Here is a 17,211-nt window from a genome sequence, read left to right as displayed (position 1 = left end):
TTATGTGCTCAAGCTCTACTTAGTGGATAAGATAAATCTTTCTGCCAAACATATTATGTGTCCTACGACAACAGAAAGCAAAAGTCGCTTCCGTATTCTTGGCTATAGTTCATTCTCTCCTTATTCTTGGCATCAAAAAGCGAACATGAAGAGTTTTCATCTAAACATGAATGTGAAGACTTTGAAATCAAACATGATCAGAGTGCATCTCTAGGAAAGTTGCCAAATATGTTGGCATAGCCCTAAAATGCATGGGTTTAAAATGCAAAAACCCTAAATCTATTGGCATGGGCCCTAAATCAGTTGAATCAATCGGGTTTAAAATGCAAAAACCCTAAAAAAAACTAATGATTTTGAACAAACCCTAACCCAAAAATTAGATTAGGGTTGAAAAAATAGAAATTAACAAACATATAGAGAGAGATACATTCATGCTTGCAAAGGATCGGAGAGGGCAGAGAGAGGGGTCTGCAGACGTCCGTCACTCATCGGGTGGCTTCGATCGCTTCTCGCACGAGAATGGCAAGGGGATTACGGTGGTGAGGCTCTGAGAGAGGGAAAGACGGTGGGCAGTCAGAGATAGAGAGCCGGAGAATGGCTGCCGCCCCACTGTTCGCCGTTGGGCTCTCATTGTCTGATGGCTGTACAGGAAAGAGAGACCACAATGATCCCGTTGAGGCTGTTTTTTTTATTTATTCCGCGTTCCCCATCCCTGTTATTTTTGTAACAGGGGGGAGGGGGAAGCAGATCAGGTCATGCTAAACATGAGCATTTTTGCTCATGCCGACATCGTGGCCGTCTGTTTGCATTTTGGATGAATGCCACGTGGTTTTCTTGACTTTTGAGCATTTTAAAATGCAAATCGGATGGCCACGATGTCGGCATGAGCAAAAAACACTCATGTTCAGCATGACCTGATCTGCTTTCTGGGGGGTGTTGAATGAAAACCACACACACGAAAACGGATGCGGTTTCACACGTTTGCCCATCTGTAACCAGGTTGTTGAGTGTTTCCAACAAGAATCCTTGCGTATGAGACTCCTTGCTCGGCATGGTTCTCCTTGTCGTAGGTGCCATTTATCTATGCACACACAAACACTTGTTTTTAAAATCCCTTATTCCCAGCAGGATTTCCGTCCAAATCCCACTTGAACGGCGCATCAAACAAGCCCTTAAAGATTAGGGAAATGGTTGCAAAGGTACATTAAGAAATGAGATTGAGCTCGACTTGTTATTGATTTACTCCGAGTAGAATGTATGTGAAAATGGGAATTTGAAGCTGCTAGCCAAGTACCAACGGGGCTCCACTTGTTTGGTAAGAGCAGTTAGTGCACGTCACCTTGTGTTCGGACGTTACAGGTTCAAAACCCAATGGTATAGTTGTACAACCGGTAGGGGTCTGCCTAACTCTAGCTTGCCTTTAAAAAAAAAAAAAGTTGCAAGCCAAGTGTTTGTTGATATGTTTGACAGGACATGCTTCTCATGTAATGCCATTATTGCATAGAAATGGGGATCAGTGTGGTATTCTTCTTCTTCTTTCACAGGTGAAAGTAAGTTTTATTTATTTATGTATTTTATCTGCATGTTCATATGCAAGTTTGCTTGACAGCGGATAGAGGTTCTCTGTTATCATGGTTGGAAGCTACCGATTTCAGCCCAAGGTTGACGGTAATAGGAGCAAAGGTGTATGGTTAACCTTATCGTTGAGCTAAGTGTGTAGTGCATGAGAATTGCCAGGTGTATGCATTTGGTATGCCTTGCTTCAAAATTATGTATTTATGAGCCATGTAATGTAAGGAACAATGTATCTGCCGATTATGTATGTTACTTGGAGGTGTTGTCACAAGTGATGACACCAGAGATCTATTGAGGTATGAGTTAAAAGAATTAGGAGTCCACTTGAAAGAACTGAATTTTGATTGAATCTTGCAGGCCATCCTAGAAAGTCTTATCATATATAAACGTGCATCAACAACAGTCTCTTACGGGCTTATTTAGTACCTAGCCAGGATACTAATCTATGATTCTATGCTTAGTTTGTATATAATTAACCATTCAATCAAGAAAAGATATTGATTCATGAAAGTTTATTAAATGAACTCTCTCTCTCTCTGCAACAAAAATACGCGATTAAGAAAAAAATAGAAAGATAGTCGTTGTCAGTCATCAAACCAATTCAGATGGCAGTTGCCTTGAATAGTCGGCTTGGAGATGAGCATCCTGATGTTCCAATCACAACCTTTGAAGTTTGAACAATAAAGAAATGTAATTGTTGCTCTCTATTTTTTAGTTCTTACCACATTCAATCTTGTTTGCACCATGAATCAAGTCTTAGATTATAGTGCTGTGCAGGCACTGTTTACCTACAAGCCATCTTGGATCGTTTAACTACTGCTCTATATGCTAACTAATCAAAACTCAAGGGAGAATAGATAATGAAAGATATATGAAAATTAAAGTTATGCTCTTCAAATAAATTGCCATAAAAAATAAAACGAACTATAAATCACCGTTCAGTTGAACACCTTTGGAAATAATAAATCACCATTTAATTGAATATATCAAGTGAAAAAGAACATTTAATTAAAAATAGCCACGAAATTTGGGTCAAAAGAGAATTCATCCCATTTATCCCTGCAAAAGCCTTGCTAAATAACCCTGATGCTCCACCCACTGGGTCAAGTCATCTCAACTCTACCACCCATCTTTCACTGTAGGAGACTTCTGATTTTTGGGAGTATAAAAACCTGCATACAACAAAAGCAAAAGATGAAATATTAAAGAACTCAACTGAATGTATGAGAAGTCATCACTATTTTACATAGCAGATCTATGAAAAAAATGCTTGGATTTTAGGTACATAAGAAGACAATGATATCCGTATCTCCAAGATAGATTCCCATACAATAATGGGAACTTATGAAAACTGACCTGAGAAACAATAGCCTACCCCAAACAGGAACCCACCACAGAGCATCCAAGCTAACGAGGGCTTGAGAGAGGGTGCAAATTAGATGAAGGGATGGAAGGGCGTAGTGACATATGATGGCACCCATTATATGTAGTATGAGGGGATCCTTTTCCAGTATAGCTGATCTGTTGGTGCTGCTGTGAGGTGTGTGTGGGCCTCACTTTTACATGGGACCAGATCATTGATAAGGAGTGTTTTTTAGTATAAAACTCCACTTTATCGCTACAATGGTTATGCACACCTAGTTAGGTGGGTCGACTTAAGGCTTTCAAGTTGGAGGTCAAGACTTTGATATCAAGGGCGTGCATCCTTTGCCCAAGGCTCCACTTCATCATTTCCAAATTCCAACAGAAAGTCACCAGGAATGCTGGGAGCTGCTAATGCAAAACATGATCCACACCCATCTACACATTCTGTGCCTAGCTATTGTTTTCTTCTAAAAGCCTTGTTCTTCATGGAGGGCGAGTGCTGAGATATTATATTTAATATCACAGGCAGAATAGGAGCAGAGGGGACTCACCAGGTGCTGTTTGTGTAACGACCCGATCCGGGGCCTCTCGAGCCCGGGTTCGTGGACGTTAGTTCCCAAATGGAAATTACTTAATAATCTAAAAAACAACTCAAAATCGTGCCAGAATTTTTTTCTTTTATTCAATACTTGAAGGTCCATACATCCATTTACAATATCATAACCATCCAAAGACAAAAGCAGAATAAAAAAGTAAAGGAAAATCATACTTCTGATGTGTGGCAGAGTCATACTAAGTCCTGTGAGTGATGACAACAGTCCCTGAATCTATAGTTGCAACCAAAAGAAGGAGGTGAGTCTACAACCCAGTAAGATTCCATTTACAAATAGACACGACCGTTGCAATTGTAGTGAGCTCTAAGCTCCTAGTCTTAGTTTAGTTTGCTACTTATGCATACATGTTAGTTATGAGTTTTACCCCCTTTACCGCATCTCTATTATCATTTTCAAATACCTCTTCTACTCTAATCGGTTATTCCAGACATAGCCTTCTCGGGCGTAGCAACCTATGTAGATAACTCAAAGTCTACAATGTTGGTCAGACTTATGAACCACTCACAAACAACGTAGTCCAAACCGGCCCAGACTACGGACACAGGTGCTGCAACAACTCGTCGGTTGCAAGCCGGGAGCGAAGGGACTCAAACAGTAGCTAGCCAAAGAGCCAGGGTGGCTATACCTGCCCCTAAGGTGTCTCAAAGAGCTATACCTTCCCCAAAGGTGTCTCAAGGAGCTATACCTGCCCCCAAGGTTTTGTGGTTCATGCTACGTCCTACATGTGTCTAGTGGGCAATATTTTAACCCCTAAGGGTCACCTAGAAACATCTGAGATATTCTCAGGTTACTCACGAGGTACACACCTCAACATTACCCTAGACCATGTCTCCTAATAGAGTTCCCATCACACACTGGGTGGTCATCCTATAGACAACTTTTACTCAACATTCACATCTTGAATTTAGTGCGTTATATAATCCTCAATGTATATCCACTAATTACTTTTAACACATGTTTACATGTCTGAACTGTTAAGGATGGCAACCCACCACAGATTAATTCGCGACACTTACAATGCCCCTCCCAAGGCATAAACTTTCCATTTTCCAAGGTAATACCTACCCTGAGACTCTGAAACTCTAGCCTCAATTTTCACATAACACATCAATCTCATACATGCAATCATGTCATACCACTTTTATTTCAAAACTCAGAAATTATGCATGATCAGGTTTAAGCATCACACTTGAACTTTATAGATTCCTAGACATGCAAAACAATGTCTCTTTACAATAAACAAAACTATCATACTTAAAGCACATGGAATCATATATAAAGATGCCTAAACTAATTAGCATGTGTTTTAATCAACTAAGGAGGATTTTGCAAATGTTCACTTACCTGCAACACTTAAATTCCAATTGCAACCCTTGATATGAAAACAATGAATACCTCGTATCATCAAAATTACCAAAACACCCTTAAACTTAATTGTCAAACTCTGACTCCATTCTTTCAGAGTTTGTTCACACATCCCCTACTAATATACTCTACCCAAGTAGTAGAATTCATGGATTCAAGAATCACATGGTTCTGACTTTGGGGCACTTAGCTATGCTTTGTATGCTTTGTAGGCATATCAAGGGTAAAATGGTATTTTTGCTCTTTCAATGATTTCTATGTCATCTTTACTTCATGTTATTTTAAGATCCATATCCATAATAGAATTTGACCACTTAGGTCATCAACTCAACTATGATTTGGATCATGGATTCAGTATTCTTGATCCAGACCTTCTTGAAAAGGTTTTGTTCGGATCTAAATCAGGTCATCTAATCGAATCCAACTTGAGTTTTGGGTCCAAACTGAGATCCAAACCCGAATCCAATTTGTAATGGAAAAATCGAGTCTCAGCTACTTCGATTTTTCCACCGTACTCAATGAATCAATCACACACGCATCCGATTTGTCTCGGTCTAGACTTAGTCGGTCTGACCCATATTGGGTCCACCTTTGGTTTGGATCGAGTCTATCCCCCATTACAAACCTGACTCTGTCTGCTTACTAATCATGACCCGACTTGTTACGAATAGACTGAGACAGTCTGTCACGGTATATAGACCCGACTCGGTTCGTTAAGACCGAGTCGGTCTGTCAGAGTACTCAGACCCTGGCTCGGTTTGCGTTGATCTGGCTCGATCCGGTCATGCTCAAACCAAGTAAAGTCTGTAGAAAATGCAGACCGATTCTGCTCTGTATAAATTCTGTAACAGTTCTGGCAACACCATTGTTGCCGAACTGTTGCTACTTCTGCAGATGGGCCGGTGCATATGGTGATGAGGGCGGCGGTCGGACTTCCTGCCTCCTTGCGACAACCGATCCTCCCCTCCCCATTTCTGTCACCAACGAGACGCAACAACAGAGGGGAAACCCCTCCGTCGTTCTTCTTCTTCTATTACAAGGCAGGGATAGGGTTCTCCCTGTCCCTGTTTTGTTGCAACTCACCAGCAACTGTGAGGTTGCCGGCGACCCCCGTATTTAGACAACCAACTAGAGGGAGAGGCTTACCTGACGACGACCGGCGACGGCTGCAACACCTCCTCCCGATTCTCCCTTCACGCTCCCTCTCTGCTCCTCTGGTGATCAAATAGGGAAATGAGAGGAGCCCCCCCATGGCTTTTATAGCCATGGGGGTTGGTCGGTTACCCCCTCCCTCCTTCTGCATTAACTGGGGCAGCCCGCTTCCTCTCCCACGATCTGCTTCATGGAAGAGGAAGGGGCGTCGTCCCCATCTCCTCCCGTAACCCCCCCACGATGGGGGGAGCGTTACAGTTTGTCACAGGACAGAGGATAAAATGTGTTCCACAATGCAAGATATCATTGACTAAAAGCACTCTTGCTTTGTGTGTGTGTGTGTGTGTGTTTTGAATGACGAGGAATCTACCAGTGGAACAGTAAGACCAGCCCCACAATGTTGTTCCTGTTGGAAATAGTTTCAAAATACGCTCTTTTCTATGTTGGTAAAGAACTTAAATACATCCCATCCTTCACCTATTGTTCTCGACCCCTCCCTTGTCCCTCTTTTGTGTAACCTCCCCCCCTTTCCTTGATTTACTGGATGGCACTATTCCAACCTCTGTGTCTGCACCCGTCCCCGCTGATGAAGGTTTGGTTTCTATACTCCACTCTCTGCTTAGTGCTCCCTTGAAGGTTGCTCTCGAGAATGCCGGCCTACATCATCTCACCCCTGAACAACTTCGATCACTGGATGAGGGCATGTCAGAGAAAGTTGCCTTGGCTTCAGCACCATCCACTTAGTCTTAGGCAAATCAAACGCCTTGCATCATCGGTTGGTACCACCCCATTGCGACACTCTCTTCGTAGGGATGGTTCTTTCAGGAATACGTCCAAATGAAGATGGTGTTTTGGAATATCAGAGGGCTAAATTTCCCTTAAAATATGTGTTCGTGAGAAATTGGATCGGTCAACATAATTTTTATAGAATTGGTCTTATTGCGACAAAGATTGAGGTGGTGGATCTTTCGTTATCATCCCGTCTCAAATTCATCGTCTGTCAGAGGTTTTGTACATCTCAGCTCCTATGAGTTGGTTGATGCTTGTTTGGTGGGAAGCATTTCTCGTGGTGCGACAAATGTGCTTCCCCTACTTTGAGGAGAATTTATCATGTTATCTATCTTCAGCTATTACCGAATCTTTTTGAGAACTTTCCCTCGTATCATGTATGATCATGGGGCGGCAACTCTCAGTGTTGGTTAATGCTCAAGGTCATGGGCAAGAGAATCCAAAGCCCACGTATGACTTGGTGCTCAAGGTAGAAGGAAGTGGGTAGGGCATCCAATGCCCACGTTTGACTTGAAGAGCACTCAAAGCCCACATATTTTCAGTTTCCTAGTTTATAGGGATTTACTTTTTGTTAGTAGAGTCTCAAAAGTTGTGTACGTGTGGTTTCTTTCCTAACTTTTAGCTCATGTTTCCTATTTTTATGTAAAGGCTTTGCCTTCTTTAAATAGTGGTACTTCTTGTTAAATGTGTGTAGAGAGAGAAGAAAGGAAATTCATGAATAGCAATACATTTGAAGTTTTACTTTTCAGCTGTTGTGTTTTGTGCTATTTCATGTGCTGCACCTTTTGGCTTTTACCTTCTATTTCTCTCAATTCTTGGTATCAGAGTACAAGTTGAAATCAGAGCTGCGCATTCGAGAAAAATGCAATAGGAGCATTGCCGAAGCAAGGAGTTCCTATAGATTCAAAATTTCTTTTGAAGGATAATTGTTGAGTAAGTCTGGTATGGCAAATAATTCTAACTCTCTCAATTTGTCACAATCATTAGTGCCAATTTTTAATGGTGAAAATTATGAATTCTGGAATATTAAGATGAAGACTTTCTTTATCTCACAAGACCTCTGGGAGTTGGTCAAAAATGGTTATGCAGATGTTGAAGGAACAAAGGCAGCAGAAAAAATTGATGTCAAAGAAGCTCGAAAGAGAGATGCAAAGGCATTGTTAGTACTACAACAGGCTGTGTCTGAAACCATTTTTCCAACTATTGCCGGTGCTACTAAGTCAAAAGAAGCCTGACAACTTCTGAAGAAAAAATTTCATGGTGATAAGATCACAATGGTTAAACTTCAAACCTTAAGAAAAGAGTTTGAAACGTTTTCTATGAAAACGAATGAGTCAATTCAAACCTTCTTTTCTAGGCTCTCTACTATTGTAAATCAAATGAAGACCTTTGGTGAAATTTTAGATGATAAAAAAATAATAGAAAAAGTTTTAAGGTGTCTACCTTCTAAATTTGATCATGTTGTTATTGCAATTGAAGAGTACAAGGATTTATCTGTGTATTCTATTGATGAACTAATGGGGTCTCTTTTAGCCCATGAGCATCGCATAAACAGGTCTTCAGAAAAAACATTAGAACAGGCCTTTCAATCGAAAGTTGAAATTCCAAAAGAAAAGAATACTCAGTTTGATCAAAAGGGTGAAGGTAGAGGTCGAGGACGAGGAGGTTTTAGGGGATCCTTTCGTGGACGTGGAAGAGGTCGAGGAAGGTTTTACGATACCTCTAAAAGGAATGATGAAACAGAAAAAGGTAATCTGTTCTTTAGAGGGAAACAATGTCATTTTTGTAAGAAATTTGGTCATATTGAAGCCCGATGTTTTGAAAAGGCAAAGCAACAAGCAAATTTTGCAGATGAAAATAAAAATTTGTTTCTTGCAAGCATGAATACTAACAGTTGCAAAAGTGAAATGTGGTTTGTAGACAGTGGTTGCAGTAATCATATGACCGGTGATAGAAGTCTTTTTATGAATATTGATGAGACTGTGAAGTTGAATGTGTGGCTTGGGGACAACAATAAAGTAGATGTCAATGGCAAAGGAACAATTGCAATCAAGATAAAATTAGGTAATGAACGATACATTCAAGATGTATATTATGTTCCTGGTCTGGCTCAGAACTTATTGAGTGTAGGGCAATTGGTTAAAAAGAGTTACACTCTTTTATTTGAAAATGACATCTGTGAGATTAAAAACAAGAATGGTACAGTTCTTGTAAAAATAGATATGGTTCAAAATAAAATGTTTCCACTTGAAATGATCAAGATAGATGATTGTGCCTTTATGGCAAATGGTTTTGATCAATCTAAACTGTGGCATTTGAGGTTTGGGCATCTTTATTTTAATGGTTTGAAACTCTTGCATCAAAAAAATATGGTGGTTGGTTTGCCAGCCATTAATTGTATAAATGAGATATGTGAAGGGTGTGTTTATGGTAAACAACACCAATTACCATTCCCAGTTGGAAAAGCATGAAGAGCTAAAGAACCTCTTGAATTAGTTCATGCTGACTTATGCGGGCCATGAGAACTCCTTCATTAAACAATATCAAATACTTTTTGCTTTTAACTGACGATTTTACTAGAATGAGTTGGGTGTACTTTCTTACTCATAAATCCCATGCATTTGATAGATTTAAGGAATTTAAGTTCCTTGTTGAAAATGAGAGAAGAAAAACTATAAAAATATTGCGCACAGATAGAGGAGGAGAATTTTTATCTGATGAGTTTGGTTTGTTTTGCAAAGATCATGGTATTCGCAGGCAACTGACAGTAAGAAAGACACCACAACAGAACATAGTAGCAGAAAGGAAAAATCGTACAGTGGTAGAAATGGCACGCAACATGCTAAGTGAAAAGAATATGCCAAATGAGTTTTGGGCAGAAGCCGTTAACACTTCAGTACATATCTTAAATATTTCTCCAACAAAGGCAGTTCGAAATAAAACACCTTATGAGGCCTGGTGGAATCGAAAGCCAAATGTAAGTATGTTGAAGGTATTTGGCAGTATAGCATATGCTTTGATTGACTCTTCAGAAAGAACCAAGTTAGATAAAAAAAGTGAAAAGTGTATCTTTGTTGGTTATAGTAATGAAACTAAGGGATATCGTCTCTATAATCCTTCTTCTAAAAAATTGATTATAAGAAGGGATACTATTTTTGATGAAAAAACATGTTGGGAATGGACCAATAATGAAAGCGTGAAGTTGCAAATTGATGAAGTGGCACCGCAATCAAATCATACTACTAAAGCATTATCTCCAGAAATGTCAAGTATGAGAGATGAATTCACAGAAAATATTTAGTCCACACTTGATATGGACACTCCTCTGAAAAAGGTACGGTCTTTAGAGGATATTTATAAATGTGATTTTGCTTTTGTTGTTCTAGAACCATCATCATATGATGAAACATGCGCAGATAAAAAATGGATAGATGCAATAAAAGAAGAAATGGAGGTCATTAAGAAGAATGACACATGGGAGCTTTCCAACTTGCCACCTGGAAAGGAATCAATTGGAGTAAAGTGGGTTTATAAGGTCAAGTATGATGCTGGTGGAAATGTAAAAAAATATAAGGCAAGGTTAGTTGCTAAAGGGTTCGTGCAAAAATATGGAATTGATTTTACTGAAACGTTTTCACCTGTTGCAAGATTTGAAACTGTGAGAATGATCCTTGCGATTGCAGCTCAATTCAAATGGAAAATTTATCAATTTGACGTTAAGGCTGCATTTTTAAATGGTTTTTTAAATGAAGTCGCGTATGTTGACCAACCACCTGGATTTGTTGTTAAAGGAAATGAAGAAAAAGTTTATAAGTTAAAAAAGGCCTTATACGGGCTAAAACAAGCCCCACATGCATGGTATAGTTGCCTTGATAAATTCTTCCACCAAAATGGTTTTCAAAGAAGTGATAGTGAACCTACACTCTATGTCAAAGTAAATGGGAATGAATTGCTCATTGTAAGTGTCTGTGTAGATGATATTATCTACACTGGTTCTTCATTTAAGCTTATTGCAGAATTTAAACATAGTATGATGAAGGAATTTGAAATGTCAGATTTAGGGATGCTATGTTTTTTCTTGGTCTTCACGTTGTGCAATCTGAAGAAGGGATTTTCGTGTCTCAAGAAAAGTATGCTTTGGAACTACTCAAAAAATCAAAGATGTTGAATTGCAAAGTTTGTGAAACTCCGATGAATGCGAATGAAAAATTGAGTTTGAAAGATGGAATGGCAAAAGCAAATGAAAGATGTTTTAGAAGCTTGGTCGGTGGATTAATGTATTTAACTCACACTCGACCAGACATTGTATTCTCAGTTAGTATGATTTCAAGGTTTATGCATAATCCATCTGTGCAACATCTAGGGGCAGCAAAAAGGATTCTCTGCTATATACGGGCAACAATCAATTATGAAATTTTTTATAATCATGTTACTGACTTTAATTTGATTGGATTTACTGACAGTGATTGGGCAGGTTCAATGGATGATCGAAAAAGCACAAGCGGGTTTGCTTTCGGTTTTGGTTCAGGCATTGTGTCGTGGTGTTCAAAGAAAAAAAATTCAATAGCGCTATCATCTTCATAAGCGAAATATATTGCGGCTACATCTACTACTTGTCAAGCAATCTGGATGAGGCGTGTTATGAAGGACCTGCATGTAGAACAAAATCTTCCAACTAAGCTCTACTGTGATAATCAGTCTATAATTTCTATTGCTAAAAATCCTATTTTTCATGGTAGGACAAAGCACATTGAGCTTAGATATCATTTTATAAGAGATGCAGTGGAAAAAGGTGAAGTAGTGCTGAAGCATTGCTCTACAAATGATCAAGTTGCTGATGGTTTCACAAAACCTTGTCATCTAAAAAAATTTTGATGTTCAGAGAATCCATAGGTGTGCAAGGCCTTTCACATTAAGGGGGAAAATTGTTGGTTAATTCTCAAGGTCGTGGGCAAGAGAATCCAAAGCCCACGTATGACTTGGTGCTCAAGGTAGAAGGAAGTGGGTAGGGCATCCAATGCCCACGTTTGACTTGAAGAGCACTCAAAGCCCACGTATTTTCAGTTTTCTAGTTTATAGAGATTTACTTTTTGTTAGTAGAGTCTTAAAAGTTGTGTACGTGTGGTTTCTTTCCTAACTTTTAGCTCAAGTTTCCTATTTTTATGTAAAGGCTTTGCCTTCTTTAAATAGTGGTACTTCTTCATGTTAAATGTGTGTAGAGAGAGAGAGGAAAGTAAATTCGTGAATAGGAATACATTTGAAGTTTTACTTTTCAGCTGTTGTGTTTTGTGCTATTTCATGTGCTGCACCTTTTGACTTTTACCCTCTATTTCTCTCACTTGGGGAGTTGGTTTCAGCCAATATCAGAGTTTTTGATTCAAATAGTTGTGGTTTCCCGAGCCGGGCTTCCTGGACCTTGTTAAGCATTCATGGTGTGCAAACATTGACAGTAAGTGGACCAGGTTTCGTCTATGTGGTAAGCTTAGATGTCTGCGACGTGGGCCTCCAACATGAAAGTGCCTTAGTTCAAAGACATTTCTGAGTGGAAAGTAGGGTTGGCTGAATAGATGAGTCTATTGCAACTTCATGCGTCCAATCAAGCAACCAAAACCTTGTTATGTAAAGGGATCTTCTTACCGTCACAACTCAAAGAATGGTACCCCAGGCTTGAAATCAAAAGACGACAAAGGTTGAGGTATGAGGACAATAACTCTCGCTTTTTCCATCAATTTGCATTGTCTACATCATATTTTGTCACTTTAGATAAATGGTTGTGTGATTGACCATGATGAACTTTTATTGGTTATTACTAATCACTTTAAATCCCTCTACTGGTGTCATTATTTATGTGATTGACACGGTTAAAGTGGATTTGGTTTATGTGTTTCTTGATTTTTATTATAATCAAACTCTGTTAAAAGCTTTTAATAATATTGAACTAGTGCTTATTCTTAAGGGGGTGTTATTCCTAAGTGGGTGTCACCCTTTGATCTGAATGGCTATCACCCTATCTCTCTCTTGGTTGTTGTCTACAAAATAGTCACTAAGGTGTTAGCGTGTAGATGGGTTTGTTATTGATTTTTTAAGGAGTCGTGGGACTTTGTTAAGGGAGACCTTTTTTAAATGATTGTTGATTTTCACAACAATGCGAAGCTTCCTCAAGCATTGGGTAACTTAATTCTTATTCTCATCCCAAAAAATACTCTCGCGGAATCCATCGATTGGTCTTAGCTTATTTCATTGGTGGGGATGCTCTTCAAGATTGTTTCAAAAGTCCTCGCATCAAGGCTAAAGCTCCTCGTAAGGTCTCCAATTCCAGATGCTCCAAGCACTTTCATCCTCGGAAGAAAGGTTGCATAATTCACATGTTCTTGCTCACGAAACCTTGTACTTCATCAAATTGTTAGGTAAGAAATCCTTTATCTTAAAATTTGACTTGAAAAAGCGTTTGATTCTTTGGATTGACGCTTCCTCTTACATTGTTTGGAACAATTGGGTTTGGATGATAAAATGGACATCATGGATTAAGGGCTTGCTTAATGCCTCATCCATTCCCCTCTCGATCACTACTTCTATTTGTCATGGCTTTAAAAGCTCTTTTAGTTATAATTGACACATGGGCATTTTGTGAGCTGCAAGGTCTCGGATAGTGTCACAATCTCTCATCTTTTTTTTGCCAAGGCCGAGCAGTTGACCAAGGCCGACCTAGTGCAAGGTACCCTTTTTGTCGCTAACCAAGCGACTTTTCTGTTTTTTGATTATGGTGCCACACACTCTTTTATTTCGGTAAATTTTGTCGAGTTTTTGCACATACCTGTAAAACCCTTGCATAATACTCTTGAAGTGTATAACCTGATTAGGAAAAACACCATTTGTGCGGCCTACGTACCAGAGTTGGACGTAGTCTTGGCAGATCGGCATTTACCGGCTTGTGTCATCCTGCTAGTGATGACAAAATTTGACGTCATCCTGGGCATGGATTGGCTGCACAAATATCATGCCAAGATTTTCTGCCGAGATAGCAGGATTGTCTTATCTCCACCAGGAATGCCCAAGATGGAATTCAAGATCGTGAAACCCGTTCGGGCGAGCAAATTGATTTCGTCGCTGAAGGCACAGAGCTATCTGAGGAAGGGATGCACTGCCTTTTTGGTTAGTGTCATCCAGTTCGAGCCGACGCGAGTCCCGATGAGAGACTTGGAGGTTGTTCGAGATTTTCCAAACGTCTTTCCGGAGGAATTGCTGGCCCTTCCTTCACCTCGAGAGGTGCAGTTCGGCATCAAGTTGCTGCCGGGTACTGCGCCAATTTCTAAGGCTCCATATCGGATGACACCAACCGAGCTCGAAGAGCTCAAGAAGCAGTTGCAGGAGTTGATGGATCAGGGATTCATCCGCCCAGTGTCTCGCCCTGTGGAGCTCCTGTCTTGTTCGTGAAAAAGAAGGATGGATTATTGCAGTTGTGCATCGATTATCAGATGCTTAACCAGGCGACAATAAAGAATAAGTACCCATTGCCACACATCGAGGATCTGTTTGACCAGTTGTAGAGGGCCAAGATCTTCTCAAAGATTGACCTTAGATCTGGGTACCATCAACTCAGAATTAAGGGAGATGATATCTCCAAAATGACCTTTCAGACCAGGTAGAAGCATTACAAATTTATGATCATGCCCTTCAGACTCAGTAACGTTCCTTCAGCGTTTATGGATCTCATGAATAGGGTGTTCAAACCTTTCTTGGACACCTTCGTGATCGTGTTCATCGATGACATTATGGTGTATTCCGATAGCTGGGAGCAACATCGTGAACACGTGAGGGTTATTCTCGAAACCTTGCGAAAGGAGCGTTTGTTCGCTAAGTACTCTAAGTGCGAGTTTTGGCTCGAGGAGATCATGTTTTTGGGACATGTCATCTCCAAAGAAGGTGTGTCCGTGGATCCAGCGAAAGTCGAGGTTGTACTCAGTTGGCAACAACCGAGGAATGTTCCTGACAATCAGAGTTTTCTTGGATTAGCTGGGTATTACCAAAGATTTATCCAGGACTTTTCTAAGATCTCTCTACCCTTGACACAGCTCCTGAAGAAAGAAGCTAAGTTCGTGTGGGACGACATGTGCGAGAGCAGTTTTCAGATGTTGAAGAAACGTCTTATGACTGCTCCTATTTTGGCCTTACCTTCGGGTCAAGGCGACTTCGTGATTTACACTGACGCTTCCGGGACAGGCTTGGGTTGCGTCTTAATGCAGAACGATAGAGTAATCGCCTATGCATCACGCCAACTTAAAATACATGAGAAGAATTATCCAACTCATGATTTGGAGTTAGCAACGGTGGTATTTGCATTGAAGATATAACAACACTATTTTTATGGGGAGCGGTTCGAGGCTTTTACAGATCATAAGAGCCTAAAATATTTGTTCTCGCAGAAGAAGCTGAATATGAGGCATCGACGTTGACTGAAATTCCTCAAGGATTACAAATTTACCTTGTCCTACCACCCAGGAAAAGCAAACGTTATGGCCGACGCTTTGAGCCGCAAGTCTCTCAGCATTTTCGTTAATTTGTTATTCGCGAAGTGGAAGATGATCAAGGATCTGGTATCGTGGAAACCATTTGCGGTCACTCCAGATTCGATCAGTCTTTCCAGCATGGTAGCTCAACCTAAGCTATTGTCAAAGATCTTTGTCAGTCAGAAGATCGATGCATAGTACGAAAAGCTGAAGGCTCTAGCGCAGCGAGCCGATACCCCCTTCTGTCTGAGTGAGGAAGGAGGTGTATGGCATAAGGATTGTCTCTGGGTGCTAGAAGATCCTATTTTAAGAAATGAGATTCTCGATGAAGCCCACAAGTCCAAGTACACGATTCACCCGGGTGGCACGAAGATGTTCAAAGATTTGCAGCACAGATATTGGTGGAGTGGAATGAAGCGGGACGTAGCCGGGTACGTTTCAAAGTGCTTGACTTGCCAACAGGTTAAGATCGAGCACCAGCGACCAGGCGGAGTGATGCAGCGGATGGAGATTTCTCAATGGAAGTGGGAAGACATCACGATGGACTTCATCGTCGGTTTGTCGAGGACGCAGAGGAAACACGATTCAATTTGGGTGATCGTGGATCGACTCACTAAATTAGCGTATTTCCTTTCTGTACGGATCAGTCAGTCACTGAACAACTTGGTGGACCTCTATGTCAGGGAGATTGTGAGATTGCACGATGTTCCGGTGTCAATCATCTCTGATCGTGATCCGAGGTTCACCTCCAGGTTTTTGGGGCAGCTGCAGTTGGCCTTGGGTACAAAACTGAAATTCAACACCGCCTTCCACCCTCAGACCGACGGACAATCTTAATGCACGATTCAAACTTTGGAGGACATGTTGCGCGCGTGCATGATAGATTGGAAGGGAGAATGAGACTCTCATACCGGGTTGACAGAATTCGCGTACAATAATAGTTATCATGCGAGTATCGGTATGGCTCCGTACGAAGCCTTGTACGGGAAGCCTTGTCTATCACCTATTTACTGGGATGAGGTTGGTGAACGGATGCTAGATTCATCTATAGTGCTATAGCACTATACTCAGCTAGTGCAGATGATCAGAGAACGTCTATGTACCGTGCAAAGTCGGCAGAAGTGTTACGTTGATTGTCGACGTAGAGAGCTCGTGTTCTCAACAGGTGATATGGTTTTTGTTAAGGTATCTCCTAGAAAGAGCATTTTCCGTTTTGGGAAGAAGGGAAAGCTGAGTCCCTGGTTTGTCAGACCTTTTGAGATCCTGGATCGGTGAGGCGGCTTACCGTGTTGTGCTGCCTCCTCAGTACGCTCAGATCCACGATGTCTTCCACGTATCTATGCTTAGAAGATACGTTCACGACCCATCACACATCATTCATTATGATGATGTGGATATCCAAAAAGACTTGACGTTCGAGGAAAGACCAGTGACAATCGTTGATCGTCGATACCAAGTGCTCAGATCGAAGATGATTTCTCTTGTAAAAGTACGTTGGCAACACCATGGAATAAATGAATGTACATGGGAGCCTCAATCTGATATCAGGGAAAAATACTCTGACTTGTATTTTGACCAATATATGCAATAGATTTTTTGTGGACGAAATTATTTTAAGGAGGGTAGGATGTAACAAAAAAAATTTGTTTTGATTCGGCCTGGATCCGGACCCGACCCGGACCACTGCCTCTCGCTGTCGTTTAAGACAGCGAGGCAGGCGAGAGGAGGGTTACGAAACCACCCTCACCGCCTTTCCCCTCTGCTCTCTCGTCTTTCTCCCTTATCCTCTTGCTCGTCCACCGTCAGCGATGCCGTCAACCCCCGACAGCCCACCGCCACCGACA

Source organism: Nuphar pumila, chromosome 15, assembly GCF_984573655.1.
Source record: "Nuphar pumila chromosome 15, dmNupPumi1.hap1.1, whole genome shotgun sequence".
Classification (NCBI taxonomy): domain Eukaryota; kingdom Viridiplantae; phylum Streptophyta; class Magnoliopsida; order Nymphaeales; family Nymphaeaceae; genus Nuphar; species Nuphar pumila.
Note: the sequence above shows the minus strand (reverse complement) of the source record.